General features: G+C 42.4%; 1 long non-coding RNA gene and 1 other non-coding gene across 4 annotated transcripts in view; both read right to left on the bottom strand.

The window, feature by feature from the left end:
• Positions 1 to 4,576: 4,576 nt before the first annotated feature.
• TRNAM-CAU (transfer RNA methionine (anticodon CAU)) lies at positions 4,577 to 4,649 on the bottom strand. The gene has a single exon. It is a non-coding gene; the product is annotated as a tRNA-Met (tRNA).
• A 14,613-nt stretch (positions 4,650 to 19,262) lies between these two features.
• The window catches only part of LOC132017675 (uncharacterized), a 6,347-nt gene continuing 3,266 nt past the window's right edge, over positions 19,263 to 22,343 (bottom strand). For 2 of the 3 annotated variants that reach the window (XR_009404362.1, XR_009404361.1), the window contains 2 exons: positions 20,374 to 20,519; positions 19,263 to 20,281 (listed from right to left, as the gene is read on the bottom strand). This is a non-coding gene — a long non-coding RNA (uncharacterized LOC132017675). The remainder of the gene's footprint in view (positions 20,282 to 20,373; positions 20,520 to 22,343) is intronic. The other variant, XR_009404363.1, reaches the window with a different exon arrangement.

Genomic DNA, 22,343 nt, shown 5'->3' with positions numbered 1-22,343 from the left:
GTACTATGTACTGGGAACTACGTACTTCTTGCTAGATTTTTCTTAAAATCTTAAAGTGCTCTAAAAAATAAAGTATATTAGTTAACTAATATAACTAATACATTAGTTAACTAATAACATTTTAAATAGAAAAGCAAGGGATTGCCTATGGATGAAGAGAGACTTAAAACATTAAAGAAAGTGGATTTTGTTTGGTTTCTTAGTCCCTTGTTAAGGGAGGTTGTGTCTGTGACAATCAGAGGTCTGGAAGAAATGTGGATGTTAAATCATATTCAAGATTATTCATTAATTAGCAGCAACCACCATATACACACAGACATAATGTTCTCCTTGAGCTAATTCCCTGATTCCACTTTCAAGAAGTTGGTATGGGACACCTGGGTGGCTCAGTCCGTAAGCTGCTGCCTTTGGCTTGGGTCATGATCCTAGGGTCCTGGGATGGAGTCCGGCTCAACAGGGAGCCTGCTTCTCCCTCTGCCTGCTCTGTCTGCTCTTCCCCCTGCTTGTGCTCGCTCTCTCTCACTCTCTCTGATAAGTAGCTTACTGCTAGACACTTGAGTGTGGCATTTCATTGAAACTGCCTTCGTCCAGGCCACCACAATCTCCTCAAAATTGTAAAATCCAATGGGAATTTCTTCTGTATTTCATCTTACTTGGGGTTCCAGTTTCTGAAATACCCTCCAGCTCTCCCCCTCCCAAGTGAATGATTTCTTCCTTGGGTTTAGACAGGGCCAGTGAGTTCTCGAACTCTTTAGGGTCCTTTGTGTCCCCACTTTTTCTCCATCTTTCTCTACGAATGTTCTCTGAGGTTCTGTCCTTGGGCCACTTCTTATCTTGAGCTAATTGCGGGGGGATCTGTGACCATTCTTTTATTGTGTGGAAATAGATCTATAAATATGACCCTCTTCTCACCAAGAGGTTCAGAACGATTACCTTACATCCGTGCTATCCAACAGAGATATGCATCATACATATACTTTTGAACCTTCTAGTAGTCCCATGAAAAAAAGGAAACAGAAAGAAATGGAATTACTTTAATACTGTATTTTATTTAGCAATATATCCAAAATATTATCAATTCAACAAGTAATCAATAGAAAAATTATTAATGAGATGTTTTACATTCTTTCTCTCATGTCAAGTTTTTGAAATATGGTGTCTATTTTACACTTATATAGCAAATCTCATTTCATAGCATATTTCAAATACTTTATAGCCACTTGTCACCGGAGGATACTGTATCGAGTGGTCCAGCCTGTTTCAATTCATTTCTCCTTGCTTTATTACAAGCACTATCCATATTCTGGACGGCCATCTCTCCTGAGTTCCAACCTTTATCCATAATCCCTCACTAATATCTCCACTTGCACATGAATGAATATTTCAGAACTAATAGGACATGGCAAGAACCTAATGATTTCTTTCCCCAAACCCACTTTAGTGAGGAATCTCAGTCTTGCAGAAAAGTACCACCATTGGGGCGCCTTGGTGGCTCAGTTGGTTAGGCATCTGCCTTTGGCTCAGGTCATGATTCCGGGGCCCTGGGATGGATTCTCCCATCAGGCTCCCCACTGAGCAAGGAGTCTGCTTCTGCCTCTACCCCTCCCCCTGCTTGTGCTCTCACTCTCTCTCACTCAAATAAATAGATAAAATCTTTAGTAAAAAAATACTTTTTTTAAAAAACACGACCATCCAAGCAATGCCCCAAGCCAGAGACCTAAAGACTTCTCTCTCCCTCATCATCATCTGCATTCAGTTTTTCACTACATTCTGTCAATTCTATCTTTCTGTCTAAATTGTAAACACTAGCTTCTTCTCATTTTTCCCTTTCATTAACTCAGGTGAATTTTGTCTTGAGGCCCTTGCATTAGTATTCCTTCTGCTTCAAGGCTCAGGAGTCTTCCAGACTTCCCACATCATTTTCCATGTTATTTAGGCTCACCTCAAAATCATCTTCTCAGAGCACTCTTCCCTGAATCATCAAGTAGTTACTTCCATCATATCTGAAACTATATGGTTTAGTTTTTTGTTTTCACTTCTATCTCCCCATACAAGAATGTGAAGCTTATGTCTGTCTTGATTGTGACTGAACCCCCAAGACTCCTAGGTAATGTGGGGCCCAGAAGCTAACAGTTGAGAGAGGCCCTCATGCCTTGTATGGGATAAATGAGTCTAACTTGACTGCCAGTGCTCAGTAAAGCCATTCCGTGTCTCTGCCAGGTCCACTGAGATGATGCAATAATGCTTCTCCTGAACTTTGAACTCAACCGTCATCGCTTCCCAAGTTATCTTTTGCACAAACGGCAGTTTCTCATTTGAGAAACACAGATTCAGCCATGTTGCAGTCCAGGGTAAAATGGTGAAATGGTGACCTTTTGCTGACAAGACAGAGCTCAGAGCCCCTTATCCTCTAGAACGTCATTCCAGTCTCCCTTCTCCGCAGTTGACCAGTTGTTAGTTCTCCATTCCGGTTTATTTTGCTCCTCTGGGACCTTGCCTGTGCCTAAAATGCCCATTTCTAAGTTAGTTGTTTTGCTCTATATCCAATAAAATGTAATTACAGGTGTGGTCTTGAGAAGAAGAGGAAAGGGGAAAATGGGAGCAAATGTTCTTTTTAAATTTTCTGATTAGAACAAAGTGCAACTTCCTCTATCTCCGCCAAAAGTTCAGCTTCTGAGGGAAAGGGGACGGAAGAGAAAACCAGCAGCCTCTACCTGCCTGGCTTGGGCTCAGTGGACTTGAACAACAAAAAGCCCACCATTTCTTTTTATGTCTAAAAGACAGAATGTTTAGCTGGTATTTTAAACTTTTTTTAAAAGTGCTTATCTTGAATTGCATATAAATGATCATTTTTCCTGTATTCATGGTCTTTCCCTTACATGTGGACTAAACACACTGGAAACAGATGTGCAAACACAGAGCCTGGAATGGCCTACCCCAAAGCCACCTCCCAGACAGCCATGATGTCAGCCACACTGACATTCAAAGTTGATAATCACAACTTTGAAAAATATGAAAGATTCTGGAATCCATGTATTAACTCACCAGGCAGTTCCTGATGTGGTCTTCCCCAGATGGAACACACTTGGTGACCCTGGGAACGGGCACCCTGGTGGAGAGGACAAAGCTCACGCTCTTGCTCAGGGCACTGTCTGGGATGTTGGGTGATTATTCGGTCCTCGCTCCACTCGGGTGGCCTTAAAAGTCATTTGTGGATCAAAAAGACAGGATCAGTCTTATTATCCAGGGGCCATCCCTTTCCCAGGACCTACTCGTGCCATCAGCATCACCCTTAGAAATCTTGGGGCTCGGGCTCCTGTTGAAAATGTGAAAAGGATGTAAGAAAGAGCTGGAAGGCAGAGACTGTCCCACTGCCCAGTCCCACTGACTGAGTCCTCCCCCCTCCCCCCTCCCCCCTTGCCTGGACCTCTGGGAAAGGATAGGGTGGAATTGCTTTTCTTCTGGGAAGCTTTTGCATATTTGTTTCCATCTCCAGGAGCTTCGAAAACAAAAGGTGGGGGAAACTATCTGGGTTCTGCGTTTGGCACAGACAATGACCCCTTTGTTTCCTTCTCTGATTTAGAAGGGTTTCTGAAGCTACCGCTCAGGACTGGCATTACATCGGAAATGTAATCACCCGGCCCGTGGTGATGGGGTCCCAGGCAGGTGGGGCAACACTCCGTTAACCACAGACTTCCCAACACTTCCTGCGTGAATTCAGTTTCTACAATGCCACTGGGGATCGTAACCTTCCTTGCCCGACTCTCCGGCACTTTGCAATCCCCTCCTCAAGCCAGACTTGTTTGGAGATTCGGCCCCCGCCTGTTACAGTCTAGCTTCTCTCGGTCCCCGTCATTGGCCTTCCTTTTTCCCCAGGTTAAATCCCCACGTAAATCCCAGATCCGGTTAGCAGAGAGGGGCTGTCAGCACTAAAATGCACTTCTCAAGGATGCCTGTAACGGGGGTGGTGGGTGCCTCCCGCCCCCCTGCACCGCGCACCGCCGACCTCCTCCCTCTCCGAGCTCCTCCGCCCTCGTGGGGACCCCCACCTCTCTTTCTCTGTATCCCTTCCCCGGCCACACGCAGTCGGTGGGAAGGTGGGTCAGGACATCGCCAGCCCTGCCATGCGTGGAGCCAAACGGGACAAAAGGACAGAAAGAGTCAATTTCCTACGCTGCGAAGATGTCCCACACTTCCCTGTCTTCCCCGTGCGCGTACAAGGTGCGCACCTGCGCGCGGAGATGCCCCTGCTGGGACCCAGACCCCAGCGCGCGGGGGAGGCGCCCGCGGCCAAGTGGGCGGAGCGCAGCGCCCGCGGCCCCGCCCCGCGCCCCCAGCAGGTGGTTGGGCGCCCAGGCTTCCCGGGCTTCACCCGTTGCTCGGCGAAGGAGGCCTGGGGACCCAGCCGCCTGCTGTGGGAAAGCTCTGCATCTCAGGTGCCGTCACATTTCTCGGTTCAGGACCGGAAGAAACTGCATCCCAGCCGCGAATCGGCGCGGCATTCCCGGGAGGCACCTTCGCTCTAAAAGGAGTCGTGTTTGTCACCGGCTGTGGACGAGCTTCTGACAAAAACACATGCCCTCTCTGAGGCTCGAACTCAGGACCTTCAGATTATGAGACTGACGCGCTGCCCACTGCGCTAAGAAGGCGACATGAAGTGTGTTCTAGTTAGGTTTTAAAGGAATCATGTAATTTCTGGAAACCATGATGTACCTGCTGAATAATTGTGCTTGACCTTTGGCCGCTATTTTCCATCTTATTTCCTACTGATCTGGATCGCCTCTCCCTCATAGATACCGATATTTTAACGGTCCACAGCCTCCTCTGTTGGAGTAGTACACTAGGTAAATAGCAGTTGAATGAGTATCTCCCCAACATGTGCAGAGTCTATACCTACCTGTCAAATTAAATCTGCATTTCCACCTGTGTCTCCTGAGATATTCCCCTTGAAATATCACAAACTGATTTTATAAATCTCCATATTTTCCCCACCTCTATACAACCAAAAATGCTATTAAACACTGCTCACATAAGAGCCTGGCTGGTTCAGTGGGTAGAGTCTGTGGCCCCCCCATATTGAGTTTATAAGCTCAAGCCCCATGTTAGGGGGGGTGGATTATACTTTAAAAACTTACACACATAATTTCATTTTGTCTAACAATTTTTTGCCATAAATCAATGTATCATTATCCCCATTTTGCTGATAAAACGCTCCACAGCTGTTCAGTGACAAAGCCAGACCTTGAGAGCAGATTCTGAATCCAAACAGCATGCATTCTCCACTCTAAATCGTATTCTCTCCACCATTCTTCTCCACACCGCCTCACTCATTCAAGTAAGCACATATTTATACAATCATGTATTCATAATACATAATTCAACATTCAACAAACATCAATTCACAACCTGCCCTATGCTTGACAACTGGGTTCAAAATTTCCAAGAGAAGCTTGGCCCCTTGTCCCTCAAATCCCCACAGATACTTTATTTCATCAGTTCTCAATGTGCAAACAGACCATGGAGGTCCTAGACACTTTCAAGATATGTGAGGGCAACAATATTTTCATAGTAATATCAAAGCTGCATTTGTTATGAAAAAAGCTGATGGTATAAAAACAGCACATAATTGCTCTTGCTTCCTGTGGATCAAGGCAGTTTATCAGGAGGTCCCCGCCCTCTTGTGTCCATAACAGTCACATGGGAGGGAGATAGTTTACTTAAGAATATCCTTGATGAAGCAGTAAAAAAAAAATTTACTTGACTAGTTCTTACCCTTAAGTACATGTCTTTTTAATGAACCATGTGAATAAATGGTAAGTGCAGAAAAAGCACTCCAGCTGTGTCAAAAATGAGATGATTGTCAAAGAAAAGTGTTTGGGTGACTTTTAACTTGCAAACTGATCTAGATGTTTTATTTTGTTTTCATGGAACACCAATTTTTATTGGAAAGAATAAACCATTACATATTCAGTCATTTTCTCAAAAATCAAAGAAATCAGTCTGTAAAAAAAATAATTCAAAGAAAATAATCGAGAGGATTTGCAATGATAAATTATTAGCTTTCAGTATTTGGTAACTTGCAGCTTCCCAATGCTTAGAGACATTTCTGATGAGATTGGTGATGGTGTTAATTTTCTTTTCTCTTTGATATTATATACTGAAAAGCTGAATACCCCCACGGACTAATGTGCCCAACTTGTTACCAAATCACGCATGGGTAAAAGACCCATTCAAAGTTAGTGATGAGGTTTCAGACTGCGCATTACAACCAACCCTAAAGAGGGTGCCATCTGTCAAGTCTGGTATAAAATCAGACAGGAATATGGACAATTACCTGAAAAAGCTATTAAAATACTCTTTCTGGGTGCCTGGGTGGCTCAGTGGGTTAAGCCTCTGCTTTCAGCTCAGGTCGTAATCTCAGGGTCCTGGAATCGAGTCCCGCATCAGGCTCTCTGCTTGGCAGGGAGCCTGCTTCCTCCCCTCTCTCTGCCTGCCTTTCTGCCTACTTGTGATCTCTCTCTGTCAAATGAATAAATAAAATCTTTAAAATAAAATAAAATACTCTTTCCTTTTCTAACAGTTTATCTGAATGAAGCCAAACTTTCTTCATATGCTTATGACATTTTGAATGAAGAGGCAGATATAAAAATCTGTCTTCTACTAAACAGTCATAAAGGAGAGTGAAAGAAAAATATATACACAGTTATTTTTTCATAAAATGTTACTTGCGATAACATCTAATAGGTTGGTTGCTTTTATTTTAGAAAAAATTAACAAATACTTTCAAAATTTTAAAAATTATTTTTCTAAGTAATCTCTACCCCAACATGAGGCTTGAACTCACAACCCCCAGATCAAGAGTCACATGCTTTACCAACTAAGCTAGCCAGGCACCCCAACTAGTAAATATTTTTAAATTTGCAGTTTTAAAACTTAATGTAGTAAATATTGATGGATATAATTCACAAAGACCTTTGGGTTTCACAATAACATTTAAGAGTGTAAAGGATCCTGTGGTGCCTGGCTGGCTCAGTCCGTAACTCATGCAACTCTTGATCTCTGGGTTGTATGTTCAAGCCCCGCACTGGGGGCAGTAGACCACTTAAAAAGAAAATTAAAAAGAAAAAAACAGAGTCCTGTCACCAGAAAGCTTGAGGATCACTACAGTAGATTATTTCAACACAACCTCTCTTAAATCTCTCTTCCTTTTCATTCCATCATTCATTCTACTCATTATTGAGAACATGTTTTGTGCCAAGCGTTGTGCTGAGGTTGGGGATTCATAGAGAATTGAGCAGTCCTTGACAGGAACTGAAAGGGTAAACAAAGGCCCAGTTCCCATTCTTCAAACTTCTTCATTCTCACAATTTAATATATCCTCCAAAATACCTCGTTTTGATAACGTAACCCTTCCACTTGGTATTAGTCAGCTAACAAAATACCACAGACAGGGTAGGTTACACAATAGAAATGTTTCTCACTGTCCTGGAGGCTGAATCAAACCCAAGTTCAAATCAAGGTGTCCGCGGGTTTGGTTTCTCCTCAGGCTTCTCTCCTTGATTTGTGGATGGCCACCTTCGGTGTCTTTACGTGGTTTTTTCCTTTGTGTGTGCACATGTCTGGTTTCTCTCTATGTCCTAATCTCCTCTTCTTATAAGGATCCCAGTCAGATAGGATTAGGGTCTACTCTAATGACCTCATTTTCTTTTTTTATTTTTTTTAAAGATTTTATTTATTTATTTGACAGACAGAGATCATGAGTAGGCAGAGAGACAGGCAGAGAGAGAGAGAGGAGGAAGCAGGCTCCCCGCCGAGCAGAGAGCCCGACGTGGGGCTCGATCCCAGGGTCCAAGCCAAAGGCAGAGGCGTAACCCACTGAACCACCCAGGCGCCCCTAAGGACCTCATTTTAACTTAATTCTCTCTTTAAAGGCACTCTCTCCAAATACAGTCACATTTTGAGGTACCAAGGGTTAGGCTTCCAATATATGAGTTTTGGTGGGACACGATCCAGCCCATAACATGCTTATATGTTTTAAATTATAAAATTTTTACCCTGAGATTTTCAGCCTTTTCTGTCACTACTTCCCTTCATGAGTATTTTAAAGGCCCCTCAATTTAAAAAGTCATACACCTTTCCTCATAGAGGAATTCCAACTTCATGTCTGGTCTGTAACTTCAAGGCCCATTCCTGGTATTTTCATTCTTATATGATCTTGTCTTTTTTTTCTCTGAACGCTGTGACTCCTTGTCAGTAACCCTCTTATGGGTTTTGTTATGATAGTATTCTGTATGGATATGCCGTATCTTTCAGTAATACCCTTTAGTAGTCACCATACCTAGAAGGAAGTGTAGCCACCCTGTTCAACAATCCAATAGCTCTCGTATGCATAGATTCAATTTTTATATGGCCAGGAAGAATGACTGTCTCGGTGTCCTGGTTCTGAAGGTAGTTATAAACCTTGGTTTGTTTCCTTTTTATTCACTTGGATTCCTGCCAAGTCTATGGGATCTAATGCAGACCCCAGGAAAGAGAGGGAGGGGGAGGTAATGCTAAGTCCACTCTTGTTTCTACCTGCCTGGCTGCTTGGGGGAAGTTCTGTAACATCCATGCCTATGTGGGTTCTGAGATCTTTTTCTCTTTCTTCATATTTGAGTGAATCTTTTTTTTTTTCTTCTTAATTTAGGGAAGTCCTTGCATTCTTTTCTCAAAGTCTAGTCCAACAAAACCTCTCCATGCTACATCCTCTGCAGACTCTTTTCAGTTCTTATCTTAGACCTTTGCAGGGAAGGTGAAAGGAAGCAGGGAAACCTGGGCCCAAACCACTCTCTGCATTGCTGCACACCTCAGTTTGAGCTTGTACAGTTACCTAAATGAGGGGGGAAAAACCAGTTATTGGTGTCTCCAAATATATAGCCCAAGTGCAAACAGGGAACTGCAGATAATGAACCAGGAATTACCTGCTTTCTGCTCTGGTTTAAAACAATTTTTACACTGTGGCGTGTTAAAGACCACCAAGTGGGAGCTATTGGCCAGAACAAGATATTATTCCAAAGGTGCGAGAAATCAGGACACATGTGACTTGTTGCTGATACCTAGAATGCTCTTGTTGCTGTAGGGGAGGGAGGCAGCTTCCACGCATCCATGTTCGGCTGACATAGTTCTAACAGACAGCAGGGCAGTTTCCTGATCTCTGAATGCTGCTAAGACCGACAGGAAGCTGCCATTTTCCAATTGCTTGCCTCTCTGATGGTACCACCTGGCAGCCTCCTTGAGGGCCTGTTTTATATGGAGGCTATGGTGGCCGGCCTGGAACCGGGTCCTCCAGCCCTTCCAACTATTTCATAATTGTGCATGTCCTATTTAAACCATTTCCTAAAATTGCTAGGCTGGTTTCAATCATTCATAGTTGAACTCTGCCTGATGCATTTCCCCAATCCAGGGGAAGCCGAGATAACAGGAAAAGCCTGAGTTGACCCTGTGACTTGCTTCTTCTCCTTAGGAGTGCACAGTGAGACTTCTGCTTTCCCAAAAACAAGCCCCTAGTCTCCATGTCTGCAATACCTTCAGACCTACCTTGCATTAAACACGCAACTCCAGGGGTCTTTTATGTTAAAAACATCTCCCCCGGGGCGCCTGGGTGGCTCAGTTGGTTAAGTGACTGCCTTCAGCTCCCGTCTTGATCCTGGAGCAGGCTTCCAGCTCCATGGGGAGTCTGCTCCTCCCTCTGACCTTCTCCCTTCTCACACTCTTTCTCACGATCTCTCTCAAATAAATAAATAAGATCTTTAAGAAAAAAAAAATCTCCCCACACATTTCTTAACACCAAAAAACGAGATGATGAGAGATGAGAGATATGAGAGATGAAAATCTTACCTCGCAACAATTAGTACTTAGAACGTAAAGTACATATTTGGTTAAAGGCTATTTGTTTTGACTTACGATTAGGCCATGGAAAGATAAAATGATTGGCAATATTTGTTTTCCTTCACAAGGTAACGCTTTGGCATATAGAAAAGGACATTAATAAATTATATGAAGTACTATACATTATGTATATTAAAATGTCTTAATCCAGAAAAAAAATTGTTTTCCTTGCCTTATGGAATGAAAGGAGGTGTAAAAAAAAAAAAAGGGTTTTAATTGAAGTGGAGTTGACATATAACATTATATTAGTTTCAGGTGTGCAACATAATGACTTGATATTTGTGTATGTTGCAAAATGATCACAATCAATGTAATTAACATTTGTCTCCATACATGATTATGTTTTTCTTTCCTGTGATGAGAATTTTATTTTTTATGATGAGGTCTTCTAAGATCTCCTCTCTTAGCAACTTGCAAATATAAAATAACTATAGTCACCCGGGTGTACATTACATCCCCATGATTTATTTATCTCATAACTGGAAGTTGGTACCTCTTGACCCCCCTTCACCCATTTTGCTCAATCTCACCCCCATCAAAGAAGGCTTTTAATTCTTTTGCCATTTCCAAATTAAAATGACATAATTTTACACTCATACTCAGAAATTGGAAATGTCAAATCGCTTCTTTATGTTATAAACATTGCTGTATCTGCCATATGCATCTGGATTACCCAAGGGACACTGTCTCTCAGATCCGTGAGATGTTCTCTCTTACTGTGATAAAGTCATAATAATAACAAAACTAATTAAGTGACAGTCATATAACTTTATCAATTAGCCCTCTCCAAGCTCAGTGATATGTGTGTGATCATCCCCTGGGATATCATGGGATATAAAAATATAGACCATACACTTAGGTCTTCCATTATCATTTTATTTCCATTCACATTTTTCCTTACCTCCATATGAAGACCTAGACAGTTTCATGACTTATCCTGAGTAATACAGTCTCAATCCCAAAATTAAAATGTTGAGCTCCCCGTATCCCTCTAAAATTCATCCTTAGCTGAATTTGACATAAAGATCAAACATTTCCCTTCACCCATTGGAGCTGCTGAGCGATAGCTCCTTGGATAGTTGCCAGGGAAAATGTTTCCTCTCTCTTTCCTCCTGCTTTTTGTTCCTTGATTTACCTTCATTTCTCCACTTGGCCTATCTAAGCTGGCTTTCAGCTGCCCCCATGCCAATGCTCCCTCTATCCTCTTTCCCACACGTGTTGTGGGAAATGTTCATGCCTCATTGTCCCTGAAGAGCTCTGACACTACAGACTAATCTTGATAAAGAATCAACGTCAGGCAGTCAAGCTGCTCATCTGTTGCCTTGATATTATCCATAGCCTTCTCCACTGTGTCCCCCATATTTTGTGCCATTGATCGGCCTTGTTGACATCTCTCTAGTTAAGATTTAGCAAAAGGGACAAGACACTCCAATCTGAACTCTTCTCTGTGGGGAAATGTACAGAGATAATAACATGCCAACAGCTCTCTCCAAAATCCTTTTCATAAATTCTATTTCAATTGCCTTTGTTCTGTACTACAGGCTGAGGATTTGACTTCACTGGCTGGCCTTCTGCCTCCCACAGACACCTTTCTCATGCTAATTAGGCTTTAACACCTCTGGCTGACCTACCCTTCTCACTACCCTCCAACACCATGCTGTGGGCCCTGTTCCTAAGTGAATGCCTTCTGCATCGTGCCTGGGTTAAACAACCAGCAATAAGCTGTTCATCTTTGTACTTGTCCCCCTTATACTGCCTGGGCTCCTACACTCCATGCCCCCTCACAACATGGATACTTTCTTCACCTGGGAAACTCCAGGGCATCATAATTCCCCAGACCTAATTTGGTCTGACATGCCTAAATGACGGTACTACTAAATTCCTCAGGGAGGAAAAGAAAAGTGAAACAGAATGGGAGAGAACAGGAAGGCAAAAGAAGAGGGAGAAGAATAAGATGAGAATTTTTTTTTTAATTGAAGCATAGTTGACATTAGTTCCAGACATAGAACATATTGTATAGGGTTAGCTAAAGGACAGTTGACATAATATATTAGTTCCAGGTATACAACGTAGAGATTTGACAATTCTATCCATTATGAAATGTTTACCATGAAAAGTGTAGTTATCATCTGAGGAAATTATATAGACATTTTAGCTATAGCATGACCTTTACTGGTAAAGGTCTACTCTTCCCTTGCTATACATTTTTTAAAGAATGATATTGTATTTTTTTAAGATTATTTATTTATTTGACAGAGAGAGACCGAGATCACAAGTAGGCAGAGGGCAGGCAGAGAGACAGCAGGCGTCCTGCTGAGCAGAGAGCCTGATGCGGCACTTGATTCCAGGACCCTGAGAACATGGCCTGAGCTGAAGGCAGAGGCCTAACTCACTAAGCCACCAGGCACCTAAGAATTATATTGTATTTTAACAGTTTATCTGTATCTGTATCTCTTAATATGGTCATATGTTTTTTCTCTCTTCTTAAGGAAGTTATATCAATTAGTTTTAGAGTATAAAACTATAGCTTTATAGTGTAATATAAAACTAAACTTATAAATCTATAATAAATTCAACTTAACAATAAAGATATATTTTATTCCTGAACTTTTATGTTTTCTTCAGTTTTATTTAAAATTTAACTCAAATTCATGTGTGAAAGTGGAATCTGATTTTTCATCTCGCATAGTCTCTCTTAGGTTTGGAGTATCAAAATTACTGCTAGTGTCACAAAATTAGTTGAGATATTTTCTCCCATTCCTTTTTCTGGGAGTTTTCATAAGATCAGAAATATCTTTATAAACATCTGATAAATTCATATCTCAGATCTACTTTGTCATGTATTTTTTATGGAAGATTTCAAATCATGGGTTCATGTTATGCAAAGAATTGTATTTTCTACTAAAGTACTTAGTAAATCACGTTTTTCAAGAATATGTAAGTTTCGAAGTTTATTAGCACTAGATTTTCATCATTTTCTCCTAGATTTTAAATCATGAAACATCTGTGGTTCTGTCTCTTTTTAAGTGTATTTTTTCACTGTCCATTATTCCTGTTTAATCTTGCCATATGTTTGTCTACTTCATTGTTTTGGGTTTTTTGTGGGGTTTTTTGGCATTATTGTGCTTCCCCCTTGTATTTTTGTTTTAATATTTTATTACTTTTCTTTTTATTTGAAAGAGAAGTAATAACTGATACCACAATATTACAAAGGATTATAAAAGACTGCTATGAAAAATTATATACCAGCAATTTGAACAACCTAGAAGAAATGTATAAATTCCTAAAAATGTACAGTCTTTCAAAACCAAATGAGGAAGAGATAGAATATCTAACCAGACCAATTACTAGTAATAAAAGTAATCAATGTAATTCATTAAAAAGTAATGAAATTAAATCAGTAATCAAAAGACTCCCAAGAAACAAAAGTCCAGGACCAGATGGTTTCAGAGATGAATTCTACCAAACATTTAAAGGAGAGTTAATACTGATTGTTCTCAAAGTATTCCAAAAAATACATGAAGGAATGTTTCCAAATACATTTTATGAGGCCAAACAACATGACCATGATCCCCAAATCAGACAAAGACCTGAAAAAACCTTGCAAGCCAATATCCCTGATGGACATAGATGCAAAAATCTTCAAGTAAGCACTCGTAAACTGCACTTAACAATACATTAAAAGGGAGCAACTGGGTGGTTCAGTGCGTTAAATATCTGCCTTCAGCTCAGGTCATGATCCCAGAGCCCTGGGATTGAGCCCCTTGTTGGACTCTCTGCTCCGTGGGGAGTCTGCTCCTCTCTCTCTCACTGCTCCTCTCCACCCCTCGTGCTCTCTCCTACTATCTCTCTCAAACAGATAAAAAAAATCTTAAAAAAAAAAAAAAAAAACAACCCCATGGGACGCCTGGGTGGCTCAGTTGGTTGGAGGGCTGCCTTCGGCTCAGGTCATGGTCTCGGAGTCCTGGGATCGAGTCCCGCATCGGGCTCCCAGCTCCATGGGGAGTCTGCTTCTCCCTCTGTCCTTCTCCTCGCTCATGTTCTCTCACTGTCTCTCTCTCAAATAAATAAATAAAATATTTTAAAAAAAACAAACAAACATTAAAAGGATCATTTAACACAATCAGGTGGGATTTATTCTGGGGAGTGAAGATGGTTCAATATTCACAAATCAAGCAATATGATATACCACAGAAACAAAACAGGGATGAAAATCATATAATCATCTTAATAGATGCAGAAAAAGCATTTGACAAAATTCCACTTCTGTTCATGATAAAAACTCAGTAAAGTAGGGTTTAGAAGGAACATGCCTCAACATAACAAAGACCATATGTGAAAAACCTATAGCTAACATACTTAATGGTGAAAAATCGGGAGCTTTCCCCCAAAGACAAGGACGTTCACTCTCACCACTTTTACTTACCATACTCCTGGAACTCCTAGCCACAGGAATCAAACAAGAAAATAAAAAAGCATCCAAACTGGTAAGGAAGAAGATAAGCTGTCATTATTTGCAGACGACATACTATATTAAAGAAAACAAACAAACAAACAAACAAAAAAACACCTAAAGACTCTACCAAAAAAAAAGTATAAATAATAAATGAATTCAGTAAAGTTGCAGGATTCAAAATTAATAAATGGAACACTTAATAAGAAGAAGTAGAAAGAGAAATTAAGAAAACCAATTCTATTTATAATTGTATTGAAAAGAATAAAATTCCTAGGGATAAACTTAACTGAAAAAGAGAAAGACCTGTACTCTGAAAACTATAAAAAACTGATGAGGCAAATTGAAGAGGACACAAACAAATGCTCATGGATTGGAAGAATTAATATTGTTATAATGTCCATACTATCCAAAGCAATCTACAGATTCAATTCAAGCTCTGTTAAAATACCAACAGCATTTTCTGCAAAAACTAGAAAAAATAATCCTAAAATATGTATGGAACCACAAAAGAACCCCAATTTGCCAAAGCAGCTTTGAGAAAGAAGAACAAAACTGAAGGTATCACATTCCCGGATTTCAAGATAATTATAAAGCTGTAGCTATCAAAACAGTATGGCACAAAACAGACATGGTTCAATGCAACAGAAGAGAGAGCCAAGAAATAAACTCACACGTATATGGTCAATTAACCTATGACAAAGGAGACGTGGATATACAATGGGGAAAAGAGAGTCTGTAGTTGTACACGGGGTTGTGCCAGAAGTTCCACTTGCTCATCTGAGTTGAGAATGAATCTCCTTAAACCACCTTCTTGTCTAAATTTGAACCCAACTCCATGGGAGGAATAGACAGGAAATGGACAAAATGACCCTGAAGTAGGAGCCAGACTCCTGGCACAAGAGGTAAGGCACAGGGAGGCTGGCAGACTAGGTGTTCTCACTACACAGTGGGGAATCTCCTAAGCATTCAGTCTATTCCGGAAATATGTTTTAGGCTCAGACTTCCTAGGGTTTACCCTCCTCAGGTTGTGTTCATCCCCTGGAGGCTAGTCCTCCAGGTACATCTGCTTGAGAATGTACTGGAAAGAAAGGAATCCTGAGAAACAGAAGGAGAAAGAGAAAAAAAAACAGAAAGTCACCAAGATATGAAGACCTCATGAAGTGGAGACAAAAAGAGGAATGGATTCTAATAAGCAGTCTCCAGTTGTCAGTCTCTATTTGTTATGTACTGGGTTCAGAACAGTGTGGAGCCAAAGGAAACCGAAGGCATGGTCCATGCTCTTTAGAGAGCTATCATTTTAATGAGTACCTATTTCATACCCGGCCACTGTACTGATCTCTTTGCCCAAATTATCTCTTGCATCCTTCCCATACTGTCCATCCTGCCGACCTGCTTGCCTAGTCTAGCTTGTCCAGCCAATGCAAATCTATCATCTACCTACTTGAAGTCACTTTCCATCCAAATTCACCCTTCCATGTAAATATGGCCCACACCCTAAACCTCCACTGGCCCCTGACCCTGCTCCTCTCTCCCACACGTCCAAGGCCTTTTCCTCCTACCTACCATTAGCCCAGACTCACTTTTCTCCTTTCTCAAATCACCACACCCTTCTTCTTTCCAAATATTTGACCCCAGCTACAGAAATAAATCTCTCCCTCCTATAATCAGATCTCATTATCTTAAAATACTCACAGGATCTGACTCTCTCATGTGATAGCTCTTCACCATCCCAAATAGAGGCATCCTAGGAAGGTGTGGAATTTTCCGCCTCATCTTCTCATGAATCCTGCTACTTATAAATGAATTCCTTTCACACAATCCATCTCTCCTTCTACAAAGGCTACTTCTAGGGCTCCAAATAAAATACAGGATGCCCAGTTTAATTTGAATTTCGGATAAACAATGAATCATTTTTTAGTATATGTAACCCCATTTTTAAGCTTTTTAAAAGCTTAAAAATAACATTGTTTATCTAAAATTCAAATAGGACTAAGCTCCCTGTTTTGTTTTTTTTTTTTTCTTTCTAAATCTGGCAACCCTAGATATCACACACTCTCCTTGGGACTGATGTGGCATCTCATTTTCTAGTGTCTCATCTCAGAAAAAGGTCTCAGACTGATGAAATGTGCCTGTCCAGGGTTGTAGGTCACAATTTCTAGCCATTCAACCTTACTCACAATGTTTGTCCTTTAGTCTTCATCTCCCCAAATCCAGATACTCTTTAGAACCAAAGCAAACAGATGGGGATCCCTTACCTGAAGTGAATTCCCAGATGGCAAAAACAGCTAACTCCAAGAGAAAAAGAGGAAAGGTCCGTAAGGATGCTACCAAAATGAGGGATAAGAAGCAGAGTTCAATGGCAACGACAATTAAAACATCAGTCACAAATATTCTGAGGAGTAAGTGGGAATTCCAGCTTGGGACAGGGGTCAATTCTTTTAGCTTCCAAGCTCCCATACTATCCTCCGCCTCCACCTGCCCTGCTCATACTTATGCACTGTCAAGAGAGGAGGAGCAGAGCTGAGAGAGAACTCAGAGAGAGCCAGGTGAACTCGGGGACAAGATGCTGGAGGACTCAGAGAAGATGAAGAAGGTAGAGAACATGGAGAAGTTTGAGTTCTGGGATGAGAGGAGTTCAGTAAGGGTGAGATCTCAGTCTGAGCCTCTTGGCTTGCTGGCATTTACCTGGAGGTAAATCTGCCTGGAGGTCTGCATTTGCTAGAGTCTTCCTACTATCCCAATATACGGTTTGGGTCAGGACCACCCACCTCATAGAAAACCTGGCCTACAATAAAGTAACCACTCCCTACAGTTGTCACTGGGTTCTGCTTACCCTTTGCACCAGAAGAAAGTCAAAGGCTGCCTTCAAAACAGACGTCCCAGACCCTGCTGAATGTCAGCTTATCAAGGAACATGACAGGTACCCAGTCTAAGGACATATATGTCTATTTCATCAAGAAGATGGCCATGAAGTTGAGGGCCAAGACAGAAACTTGACATTTCTTGAGTTCTTGGGAGAGACGCATGTTCTGGTGAAGATGGAATGGATGGAGCCACTGTTGGCATAAGACAAGATGCGCTTAGGAATATCCCTCTGCTACTTCTCCCCTCCAGACTTGAGTTAACTCCTCCCACTTGAGCTCTTTTGAAAGGAGACTTTGGACATGGCCAAATCTCCAGTTGCTTTCTGTCAGGTTTCCCAAAGAAAGTTCTGTCCTCCATATATAATCCACACCCTCCCAATGTACTAGATCCTGCATACTACCAACTTTATTTCTTGTTGCTTCCTTATTCCAAAAGCTGGTTCTAGGCTTGTGTTTTGTTTCATTTTAACCTCTTACCCCTCTTACTCAGTGGATATCATTATTTCTTCATCTTCCCTTGCTACAAGGGAATTAATTCCTATTCCACTGTCCATTTACTTATTTGAGGTTCTAGTCCTATGGAAGAAGATGTATAAACATATACAACACGTCAGGGGGGGGCATTCTCCATACAACTGTCATGCTGAAAATAAAGAGACCACTTTATTCAATCCAGTACTTCCTACATTTACTTAACAAAACAACCATTTATGTGACCTCCCCTCCCTTTCCTTCACCCCCATCCCCATGTGATATCCATACTCATCTTCTTCTATTGGAATAGAACTTGCAAGTAGGTGTGGCTATGAGATTAAGGTCTACCCACTGAGATGCAGGTGGGCTGCCTGGCCTGTGGCTTTTTGGAGACTTCCTTAAAAAAGAGCTGGCACGTGCCCTTTGCCTTTTCTTGTCTCTTCCTCCATCTTTCTGAAACCTGAAGGTGATGATTAGAAATCTACCCACCAGATAAGAGATGAGAGTCTATGAATAGGAAGGAACGCAGGTCCCTGCAGACTTTGTGGAGCAAGGCCATCACCACAACCACAGACTGCCTAACTCCTTTAGTAAAGTTTCCTCTGACCCCCCCAAGCAGAAACACCACTTCCTCCAGTGTTCTTAGTGCACTTTGCACAGATCTTTCCTCTAATATATGTTTTACCAAATTAAACTAGTCTCTTATGCACAGAGATTTACCAAATCAAAGCCCATTCTGATTAATAAGCCGTGGGTATGCCACTGAGGAGGAACCCGAGCCTAACATTTTGTTGCATGGAAAAGAAAGTCACAAGTGATTGGTGTCAATTGCCTTGGATATGACAAGGAGACTGGCAATTTGCCCCATAGAGTTGCCCCCTCTGAAGTCGGCATATATTGATTTCATTTTTAACTATGATTTCTAAAGGGTAAGGAACGAATCTTTTCTTATTTTCTATTGCCAGTGCCCAGCTAGATTATGGGGTGCAAAGCGCATGACTTTTAAAGATAAAATAAGGTTGCTAAGTTAATGTTGCTAGTGAAGAGCAGCAGGGCCGCCAAGCCACAGGGGCAGAAGCAGCCGTGGCCTCAGGGCCTGCACACCAGCCACAGACAGCATTCCACCAGCCAGCCGGTGGCAGAGGGCAGGGAAGCTGGGGCCAGCGAGGCACACCCAGAACAAGGAACAAGCAGCAGTGGGGCCAGTGGTCACTGAGCCCAGGAGGTGGCCCGCACAGCTGCTCTCCTCCCCTGGTGACCAGTAGGAGACTTTACAGGAGCCGTCAGTCAGTGTGCCACCAAGCTGCTGCTAGACACCATGGGAAACCAGTACCCAGTGAGCCAAGCGGGAGGCATCTACCACGTTGCTCCTCTCTGGTTGCAACTGTAGTGTCTGCAGGAAGCAGAACAGACACTTCCTTGCTCAGGCCTCCCAAGCCTGAAGGGAGCCATCAGCACACACACATTCAGTGCGCACCGAGCCCAGCACCCCTGTCCAGCCAAATGAACAGACCTGTCAGAATCCCTAAGAGAAAGTTTTATTTGAGCCCAGCTTAGGCTGCCTGCCAGGGATATACTCGTCACAGGGAAGAAAATGTCCTAGAGAACGAATAGGTTTTACAGGTCAAGAGCTCAAAGATTCTAGATTGGCATACAGGGAGGAATCAGTTTAAACGCAAAGGAATGCCAGGAGTAGGAGCATCCATGGGTACCTCAAGGACAAGCTGGTTTTCCCTTCGGCTACTCATTTACAGAGATGTACAATGTATGTGTGGAGGGGGGCACACATTAGGCTCTTGGTTTGAACAAAGTTTCTGCCCAGTCATGCTACCTTAGGAAGAAATTTAAAACAGCTTCCCGGGGTGCCTGGGTGGTTCAGTGGGTTAAGCCTCTGCTTTCAGCTCAGTTCATGATTTCAGGGTCCTAGGATCGAGCCCCATGTCGAGCTCCATGTTGGGATCTCTACTCAGCAGGGAGCCTACTTCCCCCGATCTCTCTGCCTGCCTCTCTGCCTACTTGTGATCTCTCTCTCTTTCAAATAAGTAAATAAAATCTTTTAAAAAAATAAAATGGCTTCCCATGTGTATGAGGTCTTCAGAGAGTTTTTCTCTCATCACACTTCTGTTAAGAGTGGTGTCCTTCAAAGCTCTTACATGCCCTGCTCCCACCCTGGAGGCCCTGGAATCGCCCCACACCGCCTGGAGGAGGACACTGTGTGGAGTGAGGTCGCTGAGGGATTCAACCACACGAACTGGGAGAAGGCCACAAAGGAGCACAGAAGCATGAGGACCATGTCTGAAGAGTGAGCTCCTTCCCCTTTCCTGAAGTTGTAATGACTGCGCCCAGCAGCTCTGCTGTCCTCGCTGCACCTCAGTGGTGCCCATGGAGGGGGCTTGTGAATGTGGACCCAGGCAGCTGGTTCCATTGGCCAGTGGCCATCTTGACCTCTGTGGTTTGTTCCAGATACTCATTTCTTCAGGCAGCTCTTTGTTCCTCCTCAGCCCAGATTTGGATGTAGGCTAATTGACAGCTGTCTTTCTCTTCCCAACTTCTGTGTGACCTGTTAGGAAAATAAATATTTTGAACAGTGAAGCAATGACTGTGGCTTAACAACAACAAAAAGATAAAATGAGATCCTCAAATTTGACACACTTGTTCATTTTCCTCTTGCTTGGGTGTATTTCAGTGAGATCTGAGCTGCTCTAGGAAATCAAGAGATGAAGAACAGCAATGCTGTACTCTTGGAACTGTTGGCCCATCAACTCCGTGATTTTTTAAAATATACTGTTGGTTGTTACCTTTGGATTAGATCAAAGAGAAAATACATTTGTGAGAATATAACCCCGCTGAATCAGGATTTTGGCGAGTGACTAATTAATAGAACAAATTGGAAGCCTGATGAATATGGTCCCTGTGGCTAGTTGGAATTCCTTCCTCCAAATCTTAAAAGGGTTTCTGAACAAGACCCAAGCAATGCAGATGTATTTTCATTCCTCTGATCTCAGACTCCTTCTCTGGTTAAAGGATCAATTCCCCTTAGTATCTGAAAGCGTAGCCTCCCCTATCTCCTGAGTGGCCTCAGATAACCCTTTCCTGAATCTTCAACCTCTCTATTGGTATTTTTCCTTTAGCAACATATTCAACTCTCTTTCACCCTGAAGCTGTAGGCCCTATTCTCTCTAGAATATGTTCTACAGTAGAGAGGACCTTCCATTGTTCATTCTTATAGCCAAGATTCTGGAAAGATACTGATGAGGGAGCAGGAGGCTGGCTGAGGACGGAGCAGGGGCTGGTGCCTTGCACCCCCTCTCCACCCACTCCCCTTGGTAACATGTGTGACATTTCACAGGCACCCCTGACTGCCCTAAAAGAAGAGCAAATGGTTATCTTGCAGAGATCACAGTCCTGCAAGGCAGGAGTCTCTCTTGGTTTACAAATGTCCTTGAGATTTACAACAAAGAAGTTGCCTTATCAATAGCCCAATTTCCAAAGATATATAACTCAGTTCCTCAAGCCCTAACATCACCCTCCCCTCCATAAAAAACCGAAGGAGACGGAGGTAGAAGGAAAAGTAAATAAAGTTAAATTTCTTTTAAGACCTAAATCTCACTAACAAGGACGTTTGATAGCAGGAATGTAACATTCCACCAGGAGACTCCCAATTGTCTTTATGTTAGTGCCTCATTAGAGGGAAAGTGGCCTTGGCTTGATCGTAACCAGGCCTTCAATATCCTGACAGTCTTCTTTACCCCAATAGCCCTTCTGAACACCCCTTTGTCCTCACCTACCCAACTCCTGTGTATATAACCAGCCACTCCTCACAGGCCCTGGGCAGCAGCATCTCCGTCTGCCCACGGGTCCTGTCCCCGTGCTTTAATAAACCATCATTTTGCACCAAAGATGTCTTAAGAATTCTTTCTTTAGTCGTCAGCTCCGAACCTCACTCCACTTGAAGGACCCCAGGTCAGAACTATAGTATAGCCTATAAGTTTTAACATTCTTTTTATAACCAGCTTATGCTAACTAAGAAACTGTGGCCAGCTGACCATAGATAAGGGAGTCAGCAAGCAGCATGACAGGATAACGAATAGTGAACGTCTGTGTTTAACCCGGCCTTTTCTGGCTTCTGTTTAATAATGCTTCTAATGCTTTGCTAAGAAATGAAAAATTGCTTAAACCCTCATTCGCTGTGTAATCAAATAAAGTTATACCCTTCCCCTGTTAAGAATTTCCCCTACTACTAAGTAAAATTGATAAGGGTTGCCTCCCGTACCTAGGCCGGAGACGTACGGTTCAGCACGTACGCTAGCTGGGGACATGCGGTTCAGCACGTATACAGATAAAGGTTAGAAACGTGCAATTCAACACGTACCCTCTACTGTACACTACCTGAACGGTGACAGGCCAGAATGTATGGTTGGTTTTAAAGGATTGGCTACCTATGTGTAGGCCTTACTGTAATGCTTTGAAATTACTGGCTAGAAAAGTGAGGGCTCTGATGTAATGGACTGTAAAATTCTATATTAAGGGACTCCCGAAACAGATCGGGGCTCTCAGACACTGACCCATCCCTCGCGGATTTCATGGTCAAGTGTCCCTGGGAGTCCGAGCATGCCCGAATA

This window comes from Mustela nigripes, chromosome 5 (genome assembly GCF_022355385.1).
Source record: "Mustela nigripes isolate SB6536 chromosome 5, MUSNIG.SB6536, whole genome shotgun sequence".
Lineage (NCBI taxonomy): Eukaryota > Metazoa > Chordata > Mammalia > Carnivora > Mustelidae > Mustela > Mustela nigripes.
Note: the sequence above shows the minus strand (reverse complement) of the source record. Positions and strands in the feature narration are given on the sequence as shown.